Source organism: Moschus berezovskii, chromosome 8, assembly GCF_049115385.1.
Source record: "Moschus berezovskii isolate FMDL1 chromosome 8, NW_MosBer_1.0, whole genome shotgun sequence".
Classification (NCBI taxonomy): domain Eukaryota; kingdom Metazoa; phylum Chordata; class Mammalia; order Artiodactyla; family Moschidae; genus Moschus; species Moschus berezovskii.
Window position 1 is genome coordinate 73,344,106 of NC_142467.1, and position 10,248 is coordinate 73,354,353.

The window sequence follows — 10,248 nt, forward strand, 5'->3', positions numbered from 1 at the left end:
TGGTCTCTTCATGCTGAGATGAGTTTCTAGAACACCACCCAGAAAGGGTAGTTCTGGTTAGGCAAAAATTTATGTCGATGAGGCCTTCTGGATTTGTCAGCTGTCAGGGTGAAATGAAAATATTCCCTGGGATAAGGACACTGCTCCCAAACTTCCTCCTCACTCCAATTTCCTGAGTAGAACAGACCCTGATCCTGGGCTGCAGCCCTCAGGACAGTCTGAGGTTTACAGCCACGCAGTGAGGACATGGGATGCGCCATAGCTGTGAGGGGGGAACTCACTGCAGGAGGCAGGTCAGATCCTACAGCACCTTGGCCTTCCTTAAATTCAGAATTTTCACAGAATGTTCTACCGCCCACAAGCCCAGTAGGAACTGAGCATATCTGAATCTCTCTAGGCTTGCTCCTGTCCTGGCAAAGGGCTTCCCAGGAAATACCTGCTGTTGGGCCTGCAACTTGGGCTCTGCTCCAGCTAGTTCCCAGAGGGGAGAAAACTGCCATGTCAGGGGTGCCTCCTCTACAAGGCTCTGGGCTAATTAGGAAAAGGGAGCTGGGCCTCCCAGAACAGGTGCTGCTCTTCAGGGGAGTTCTTTAACAGGAAATTGGTACAAATGAGCTTAAATGAAGCAGAATTAAGGCTGGCAGGGAGCATGGCAGCTTCTGGCAGACAGGTGGAAAGAGCCAGTGAACAAAGAGGAAGCCCAGGTATGGGGGAAGGGTGGCGCTAGGTCTTCAGGGCAGGATAGGAGAACAAGACAGCAGGCTTTAGTGCAGAGGAGGCCCCCAAACAGTGGCTGAACCCGGGGGCTGGAACCATACCGGGGAATTTCAATTCCATAAAAACTACAAGGCAGCAGACACTGTCCTGGGCATTGAGGCCATAATAGTGACACCTCAGCTCTGAACCCAGGAGGACAATGTTCTAGAGGGATGGGGGCAGGGGAGAGATAATAAACAGAACTTCAGCGTGTGTGTCCGGACACATGCCTGTGAACTCTAGAATGGGAGTCAGGGAGGCCTCTATGATGCAGGGACACTGGGGATAGTTATCAAGGACAAACTTCTTCCTCCTTTCCTAGGTGAGCAAATACTCAGTGCTGCACTATCAGACAACCAAATAGTGACCTTTCTATTAAATAAAACAATACCTTTTTCTTTCCAATATCACAGTTGGGGAATCCACAACCAAACCTTATTTGTGGGTGAGGGACCATGGCTCAGGCAAATGCAGCAGCAGAGGCAGTTCTCAGTTCTGTCAGCCTGAACGGTAGGGCAGGATTCTGTCACCTATTGAGCAACTACTATATCACTCATTTGCAACATCTTTAATTTTTTTCCCTTTGGGAATATTGTAGATTTATAGGAAAATTATAGGAATTTATAGGAAAATTATAAAGATATTATAGAAAGTTTCTACAGACCCCTTTTCCACCTCCCCCTAAGGTTAATATCTTACATAACCATGGTGCATTTATCAAAACTAAGTTGACAGTAGTAGAACAGCACTTGTAGCTAAATGCTATAGGCTGAATGTTTGTGTCCCCCTCCTCCAAAATGAGATGGGGATCTTTAGGAGGTGCTTAGGTCATGAGAGTGGAACCCTGAATAATGGGATTAGTGCCCATATAAAAGAGTGCCCAAGCTTCCCTGGTGGCTCAGAGGTTAAAGTGTCTGCCTGCAATGCGGGAGACCTGGGTTCGATCCCTGGGTCAGGAAGACCCCCTGGAGAAGGAAATGGCAACCCACTCCAGTATTCTTGCTTGGAGAATCCCATGGACGGAGGAGCCTGGTGGGCTACAGTCCACGGGGTCGCAAAGAGTCAGACACGACTGAGCAAGCGACTTAACCGACTTAACTTAAAAGAGAGCCCAGAGAGCTCCCTTGTCCCTCTGACACGTGAGGGCACAGCCAGAAGATAACAACCTATGAACCAGGAAGAGGGCCCTCACCAGACAACAAATCTGCTGGCACCTTGATCTTTCCAGCCTCTAGAACTGTGAGAAATAAACATTTGTTGGTTAAGCTTTACTACATACTAAAGTTTTTGACTGCATGGATCACAGCAAACTGTGAAAAATTCTTAAAGAGATGGTAATGCCAGACCACTTCACCTGTCTCCTGAGAAATGTGTATGCAAGTCAAGAAGTAACAGTTAGAACTGGACATGGAACAACGGACTAGTTCAAAATTTGGAAAGGAGTAAGTCAAGACTGTATATTGTCACCCTGCTTATTTAACTTATATGCAGAGTACATCATGCGAAATGCCAGGCTGGATGAATCCCAAGCTAGAATCAAGCTTGCCAAGAGAAATATCAACAACCTCAGATATGCAGATGATACCACCCTAATGGCAGAAAGTGAAGAGGAACTAAAGAGCCTCTTGATGAAAGTGAAAGAGGAGAGTGAAAAAGCTGGCTTAAAACTCAACATTCAAAAAACGAAGATCCCATCACTTCATGGCAAATAGATGAGGAAACAATGGAAACAGTGACAGACTTTATTTTCTTGGGCTCCAAAATCACTGCAAACGGTGACTGCGCCATGAAATTAAAAGATGTTTGATCCTTGGAAGAAAAGCCATGAGAAACCTAGACAGCATATTAAAAATCAGAGACATCACTTTGCCAACAGACGTCCATCTAGTCAAAGCTACGATTTTTCCAGTAGTGATGTACGGATGTGAGAGTTGGACCATAAAGAAGACTGAGCACTGAAGAATTGGTGCTTTTGAACTTGGTGCTGGAGAAGATTCTTGACAGTCTTTAGGAATGCAAGGAGATCAAACCAGTCAATCCTATAGGACATCAACCCTGTATATTCATTGGAAGGACTGATGCTGAAGCTCCAGTACTTTGGCCACCTAATGGGAAGAGCCAACTGGTTGGAAAAGACCCTGATGCTGGGAAAGATTGAGGGCATGAGGAGAAGAGGGTGAGCGAGGATGAGATGGTTGGATGGTGTCCCTGACTCAATGAACATGAGTTTGAGCAAACTCCGGGAGACAGTGAAGGACAGGGAAGCCCAGTGTGCTGCAGTCCATGGGGTCACAAGAAGTCAGACATGACTTAGCGACTGAACAACAAAAAATTTATGATCTTTTTGTTATCACAGCCCAAACAGACTAAGATATTAAATTACAGAAATAAATTTGGATTTAAAGTTTCTTATCTTTTAATATCTTATTTAGTCATTCAACAACTCTGGCCAAACCGAAGTTCAGAGACATTGTGACTCAAATAAGATGATACACAGCAAGTAAGTAGGGGAAGTTCAGGTTGTAATCCAGGTATGTCTGATTCTGAAATGTGTGCTCTTTCTAGATAATGCTGCCTCTTTGAAGGAGAAGTCAGTGTGTCAGTCTAGATCCTTGGACAAGTGGACACTAAGAGATGATTAACTGCACAACTATTTTATTGGGGGAAATGCCTGAAATAGGGAGGGAGCCAGAAGAGGTAGGGAGAGTTGTCATATTTCCACGAAAGTCTGACTACAAGTGAGAGGGAAAGAGATGTTTGGATGCCAAAAAAGGAGTCCTTTCTGAGTGGAGGACTAGAGCAACCCACAGGAGGTGTGCTCTCAGTAAAGCATACGATGGATTTTAAGTGTGGCAGCTGGGGCCCTCAGCCAGTTAAGGACTCTGATAGTAGGAGTTTGAGCAAAGTGCAATTTCATGGCTGCCAGAGTAAAAAATGCAGAGAAACTTTGTATTTCCTTTCAGGTCTGCTCAAGGAAGAGAGATTGCTGATGAGTAGGGTGAGGTCCAATGAGGTGGACAAGGCACCTTGCCTTACTAGATCCACCAGTTCCCTGGCAGAGCTGCTGGCTCAAGAATCCCAAAGTGACAGTTAATTTTATGGGTTGACCTGATCTAGGCCATAGGGAGCCCAGACATTCTGGTCAAACGTCATTCTGGGTGTGTTTGTGAGAGTGTTTTTAGATGAGATTAATATTTATATTGATAGACTGATCAAGCAGGAGAAGGAAATGGCAACCTACTCCTGTATTCTTGCCTGGAGAATCCCATGGACAGGGGAGCCTGGTGGGCTGCCGTCCATAGGGTCGCACAGAGTCAGACACAACTGAAGCGACTTAGCATGCAAGCATGCATTGGAGAAGGAAACGGCAACCCACTCCAGTATTCTTGCCTGGAGAATCCCAGGGAGAGGAGAGCCTGGTGGGTTGCCGTCTATGGGGTCACACAGGGTCGGACACGACTGAAGCAACTTAGCAGGAGCAGCAGCAGCAGCACTGAGGAAGCCCATCATCCATACAGGACTACTGGAAAAACCATAGCCTTGACTAGATGGACCTTTATTGGCAAAGTGATGTCTCTGATTTTTAATATGCTGTCTAGGTTTTTCATGGCTTTTCTTCCAAGGAGCAAGCATCTTTTAATTTCATGGCGGCAGCCACCGTTTACAGTGATTTTGGAGCCAAGAAAATAAAGTCTGTCACTGTTTCCATTGTTTCCTCATCTATTTGCCATGAAGTGATGGGATCTTCATTTTTTGAATGTTGAATTTCAAGCCAGCTTTTCCACTCTCCTCTTTCATCAAGAGGCTCTTTAGTTCCTCTTCAATTTCTGCCATTAGGGTGGCATCATTTGGATATCTGAGGTTGTTATTTCTCTCGGCAAACTTGATTCTAGCTTGGGATTTCACAAGATGTACTCTGCATTTCACAAGATGTACTCTGCATATGAAGTAAATAAGCAGGGTGACAATACACAGCGTTGACATACTCCTTTCCCAATTTTGAGCCAGTCCATGGTTCCATGTCCAGTTCTAACTGTTGCTTTTTGTCCTGCAAACAGGTTTCTCAGGAGACAAGTAAGCTGGTCTGGTATTCCCATCTCTTAAAGAACTTGAGGCTGGATAATTATTTGTTGGGGTGGGGTTGTCCTGTAGGATGTTGGACAACACTGATGGCCTCTTACCAACTACATGCCTGTTATAATTTCAGTTGTGACAACCAAAAATGTCTTCAGATACTGCCAAACATCTCCTGCCCCAGCCTGAAGCCTCTCTGTTTGAGCTCTAGAGTCACAGGAGAAGCTGGGCTGGAACTGAGGACTAGACCGGCAAGTAGAGGAAACCAGCAGGAGGAAAGCATGTGCCTTCGAAACTGCCCCTGCTCAACATCCATGAAGCAGGGCTACTTAGACTTCAGCTTTTCAAAAGCTGCCTCCTCTTGGCTGCCCCCACATAGCTTTGTTTCCCCTTTTTTGAAAAAAGGCTATTTGAAAGAACATTTTTAGATTTACAGAAAAATTGCAAAGATATTATTGCAGTCCATCTACCTGCACCTATGATCAACGACTTCAATTAGCATGGTACATTTATTACACTGCAATTACTGAATCAATACTAATACGTTATTTTTAACTAAAATAAAACTGTATCTTATTCAGATTTGTTTTTACCTAATGTCCTCTTTCTGCTCCGAGATCTCATTGACGATACCATATTACATTTATAGTCATGTTTCTTAGGCTCCCCTTGGTTGTGACAGTTTCGCCAACTTTTCTTGTATGTGACGACCTCAACAAATTTGAGAAGCACTCGTCAGGTGTTTTCTAAGATACACTCTATTGGAATTTGCTATTAAAACTTTTTAATATATCAGCTATGTGTTGGCTACTTCTTTCTTCCTCTCTCTCTTACTTTTTTGGCTGTGCTGGGTCTCCGCTGCTTTTTGTGAGCTTTCTCTAGTTGCGGCAAGCTCAGGGCTACTCTCTGGTTGCAGTGTGCGGGCTTCTCATTGCGGTGGCTTCTCTTGTTGCTGAGCACAGGTTCTAGAGCGTTTGGGTTTCAGCATTGTGCCACATGGGCCTAGTTGCTCTGTGGCATGTGGGATCTTACTGGACCAGGGACCAAATCTGTGTGCCCTGCATTGGCAGGCAGATTTCCAACTACTGGACCACGAGGGAAGTCCCGCTGATTTTCTTATGACTAGACTCGGATTATGGATTTAGGGAAGGATGACCACTGACATAAAGTATCATTTTCCTTATATCAAGGGTAATACAATCAAGATCACTTATCACTGTCGGTGGTGTCCTTGATCACCTGGCTCGGGTAGTGTTTGTCACGTTTTTCCATTCTTGAGTTACTCTCCTCCCGCACACACATTTCCACACTGTATTCTTTGGAAGAAAGTCACTATCAGCAGTCGACAGCTTAAAGAATGGGTAGTCATGCTCCCTTTCCTTGAGGGCAGAGCATCCGCGTAAATTATCTGGAATAATTCTGCATAAGATGCTTCTCTTTTCTCCCATTCATCAGTATGTTTATTTTATACATGGGTCATAACCCCATATTCCTTTTTTTTTTTTTTGGCTTCAGTTGTCCCAGTTTGTGCCACTGAGAGCCCTCTAAGTTGGCTCCTGTGTTCCTTTGACAATACCCTGAATTTTTAAGAAAAATTTAGAATTTTTATGTGGGCCACTTATGAAGTCTTTATTGAATTTGTTACAATGTTGCTTCTGTTTTATGTTTTGGTTTATTGGCCATGAGGCATGTGGATTCTTAGCTCCCTAACAAGGGATTGAATCTGCACCCCCACCATTGGAAGGTGAAATCTTAACCAATGGATCACCAGGGAGGCAACCACTCACCCCCATCAGTTTTAAAAAAACATTTCCTTACTCTCTGGAACTAAAATATGCTCCAGGCTCATCTTGAGGGTTTCCACCCTGGCCTTTGACTCAACCATTTATCCAAGCAGTCGTGGTTCCTTTTCACTGGAGAATGAAACCATGATGCGAGCACTAGTTGTGTGCTCATTGCTACTGGAGTGCCATTGCTTCCAGGTCCTCTCAGCTGACACAATGAGGAAATATATATGTGTGATACCTGTGTGAACACATATATCTACAAATATTTCTATGTATAGTTAAATGCAAATTCATACTGATTTATTCAACTCTAATCCATCATCACATGAATCATTCTAGCATTCTGCTCTGTTAAAAAACTCCTACTCCATAGGAAGAAAAGTGGCTCCCACCTTCCATCACTTAATTCTTCAATCCTAATATGCAGAATTGTTATACCATACCCCAAACCCCCAGGGCTTCTCAGGTGGCACCAGTGGTAAAGAACCCACCTGACAATGCAGGAGACCTAAGAGACACAGGTTTGATCCCTGAGTTGGGAAGATTCCCTGGAGGAAGGCGTGGCAACCCTCTCCCCAGTATTCTTGCCTGGAGAATCCCATGGACAGAGGAGCCTGGTGGGCTACAGTCCACAGGATCACAAAGAGTCAAGACATGACTGAAGCAACTTAGCAAGCATACCATATCCCTATGGGAAACTACTAGAGGATCCTGCACACACGCACTTCTTTAGTCTTACAGATTGCATACTTGCCAGTGTTACTTAGGCCAGCACTTTCTCCCCTATCCTCTTCAGTGAGGCTGTTTTGTAATGTAAGGCAGTTAGATTTTCTTGCCATAGTGTGCATGCCTTCCTGCGATCCTCTTACCTCCTGTTTTAAAATTTGCACATATTAAGGCTCACTTTTTGATTGCACCACAAAAGGGCTTGTAGGATCTTAGTTCCCCAGTTGGAGATCATATCTATGCCCCCTGCAGTGGAAGCCCAGAGTCCTAACCACTGAACCACCAGGGAATTCTCTATATTTCTAGACTGGTTTCTTTCACTAAGCCACATTTATGGTTCTTCCGTGTCTTTTTGTGACTTGGTAGCTCATTTCTTTTAGTGCTGCGTAATACTCCATTGTATAGATGTGCCACTAGTTTTTTATCCATTCACATATTGAAGGAAATCTTGGTCACTTTTTGTACTTAAGTGATTACAAATAAATCTGCCATAAAACATCCACATGTAGGTTTTTGTGAGGACACAAATTTTCAGTCAGTTGGGAAAGGACCTAGCAGTGAGCTCACTGAGTCATATGGTAAGATTATGCTCAGCTTTGTATGAACTACCGCACCATCTTCCCGAGTGTATCGTTTTGCACTCTCACCTGCAACACTGAGTGTTTCCCGTTGCTCCACATCCTCAGCAGCATCTGGGAGTTTTTTTGGTTTTAGGCACTATAACAGGGATGTATTAATGTCTTGTTGTTGTTTTAAGTTTGCAGTTCCCTACTGACAAATTATGTTGACATCTTTTCATATGCTTATTTTCCATTTGCATATCTTTGTTGATGAAGTGTCAGTTCAGATCTTTTGCCTGTTTTTCACTTGGGTTTTTCTTATCTTACTGTTGAATTTTAAAACTCATTGTATATTTTGGGTACACATCCTTTATCAGATGTTTTACAATATTTTTTTTTCTAGTTTATGGCTTGGCTTTTCATTCTCTTAACAGTTGCTTTCACAGAGCAGAAGTTTTAAGTTTTAATAAAAGTCTAACACCAACTATCTCTTTAACGGATCATATTTTTGGTATTGCATCTAAAAATTCACTGCCAAACCAAAATCACCTAGATTTTCTCGTTTTTTTCCTGCTCAGAAGACAGGTTCCAGGGATCCGAATCCCAAGCTCCACTACCTACCAGCCTTGCAACCCTGGGCAAGTTTCTTACCTCTCTGTGCTCCACCATCCTCATCTATAAAACAGGTTAATAAAATAGGGCCTAGCTCCGAGGTGGAAGGCAATGGCAGCCCACTCCGATACTCTTGCCTGGAAAACCCCATGGGCGGAGGAGCCGGGTAGGCTGCAGTCCACGGGGTCGCTAAGAGTTGGACACGACTGAGTGACTTCACTTTCCCTTTTCACTTTCATGCGTTGGAGAAGGAAATGGCAACCCACTCCAGTGTTCTTGCCTGGAGAATCCCAGGGACGGGGGAGCCTGGTGGGCTGCCATCTATGGGGTTGCACAATCGGACATGACTGAAGCGACTTAGCAGCAGCTCCAAGGTGAAGACCTACACGAAATAACTCAGCATACCAAATTTTGTATATGAGTATGCTCAACAAGTGCCGGCTGTCATTAGAATCACACTGGAGCAGCACACGCCAGGTGCTCCTCTGTTCTGGGTTCACATCACTCACATACTGACCAGCAAGACTGGCACATCTGATCCACCCGAGAGAGGAGCTGCCAAGGTGCTGAGGCGGTGGAAGAGCTCTCTGCTTCTTCTCATTACTGACACCTCTTAGCCTTCTCCCACTCTCCCAGAAAGGTTTAGGGGAGGCCCGAGATGGGGAGTGAGGGTGAGGGCTGAAGATTAAGAGCAGCATCAGGCCTAGCCTGGGGTGCCTTCTGCTGTCTGGATCATGGAGGTGGTAGTGGTGGTCATGAGAGTGTGGGAGTGCAGGGTTACAGATGCACCCAGCCCAGGCTGAGCTGGTTGATCCTGCTTTTCTCCTGCTCATCCCACCTCTCAGGCCAGGTGGAAAGGAAGGAGTCCCCCATCTTTGTCTTCTTACCTGCCACGCGAGTAGAGCTGAGGGCACTTTCACACCTACTCCCACCAACTCCAAAAGGCTTCGTGTCACGTTAAGTCTGAGATGACACAGTCAGGGTTGTCCAGGAGACCAGCATATAGAAAGTGCACCATTCCCCTCCCCTGGGCCTCAAGTTGAGAAAGTCCCTTGACCACCCTTGCACTGTCATCAAGATCTGTTTGCCCTTCACTGTAGTAAGTAAAGCTGAATTGCTGGGTGAGGTCAATTTAGAATCCCAAGGACCCTCTCTTGTAAGTCTCACCAGTTAACATGGAACCTGAAGTTCTTCACTCCCTCCACTCCTCTTCGCTTAAATCTCTTGGTTTATGCTCAGGTTGTACAGTGCACAACCCACACAACTGCACAAAATAACCCTAAGCTCACCCTTGGAGGAGGAGCCTTTTTGGAGTACAGATGCTGAATCTACCCTCCTATATTTGGGGACCTCAGTCTTTCCTCTTGCACTTCAGGTATCCTGTTTATTGTTAAACAAACTAACCTTAACTGGTCCCAGTCTCTTCCAACTTCTGCCCCAAATCTTCTGTAGTCAAATGCCTTGAAGGAGTAATTTACCTTTCAGGGTCCCTCATTTCCCTCTCTCATTGGCCCTGGGCTTCCCTCCAGATGGCCCCACCATCTCCCTTGGCTCCCCTCCCTCCCTCTCTGTTGCTTTTGATGACCATAAGTAATCTGTCCTCACATTGTGGGAACACTCCGGGGATTCTCCTACTTTTCATCTTCCTCCCACCTCAGGAACACGGTCTTCCCTTCCCAAGAGATGACTGAGTCTCTGCAATGTAGCCTGACTACCCTCACTCCAGTCTGGTG

At 45.1% G+C, this 10,248-nt stretch overlaps 1 long non-coding RNA gene across 3 annotated transcripts in view; it reads left to right on the forward strand.

Moving 5' to 3' along the window:
- LOC148777096 (uncharacterized) overlaps positions 1-5,091 on the forward strand; it is a 73,629-nt gene extending 68,538 nt beyond the window's left edge. For all 3 annotated transcript variants that reach the window (XR_016038051.1, XR_016038052.1, XR_016038053.1), the window contains one exon: positions 4,964-5,091. This is a non-coding gene — a long non-coding RNA (uncharacterized LOC148777096). The remainder of the gene's footprint in view (positions 1-4,963) is intronic.
- The last annotated feature ends 5,157 nt before the right edge of the window (positions 5,092-10,248 follow it).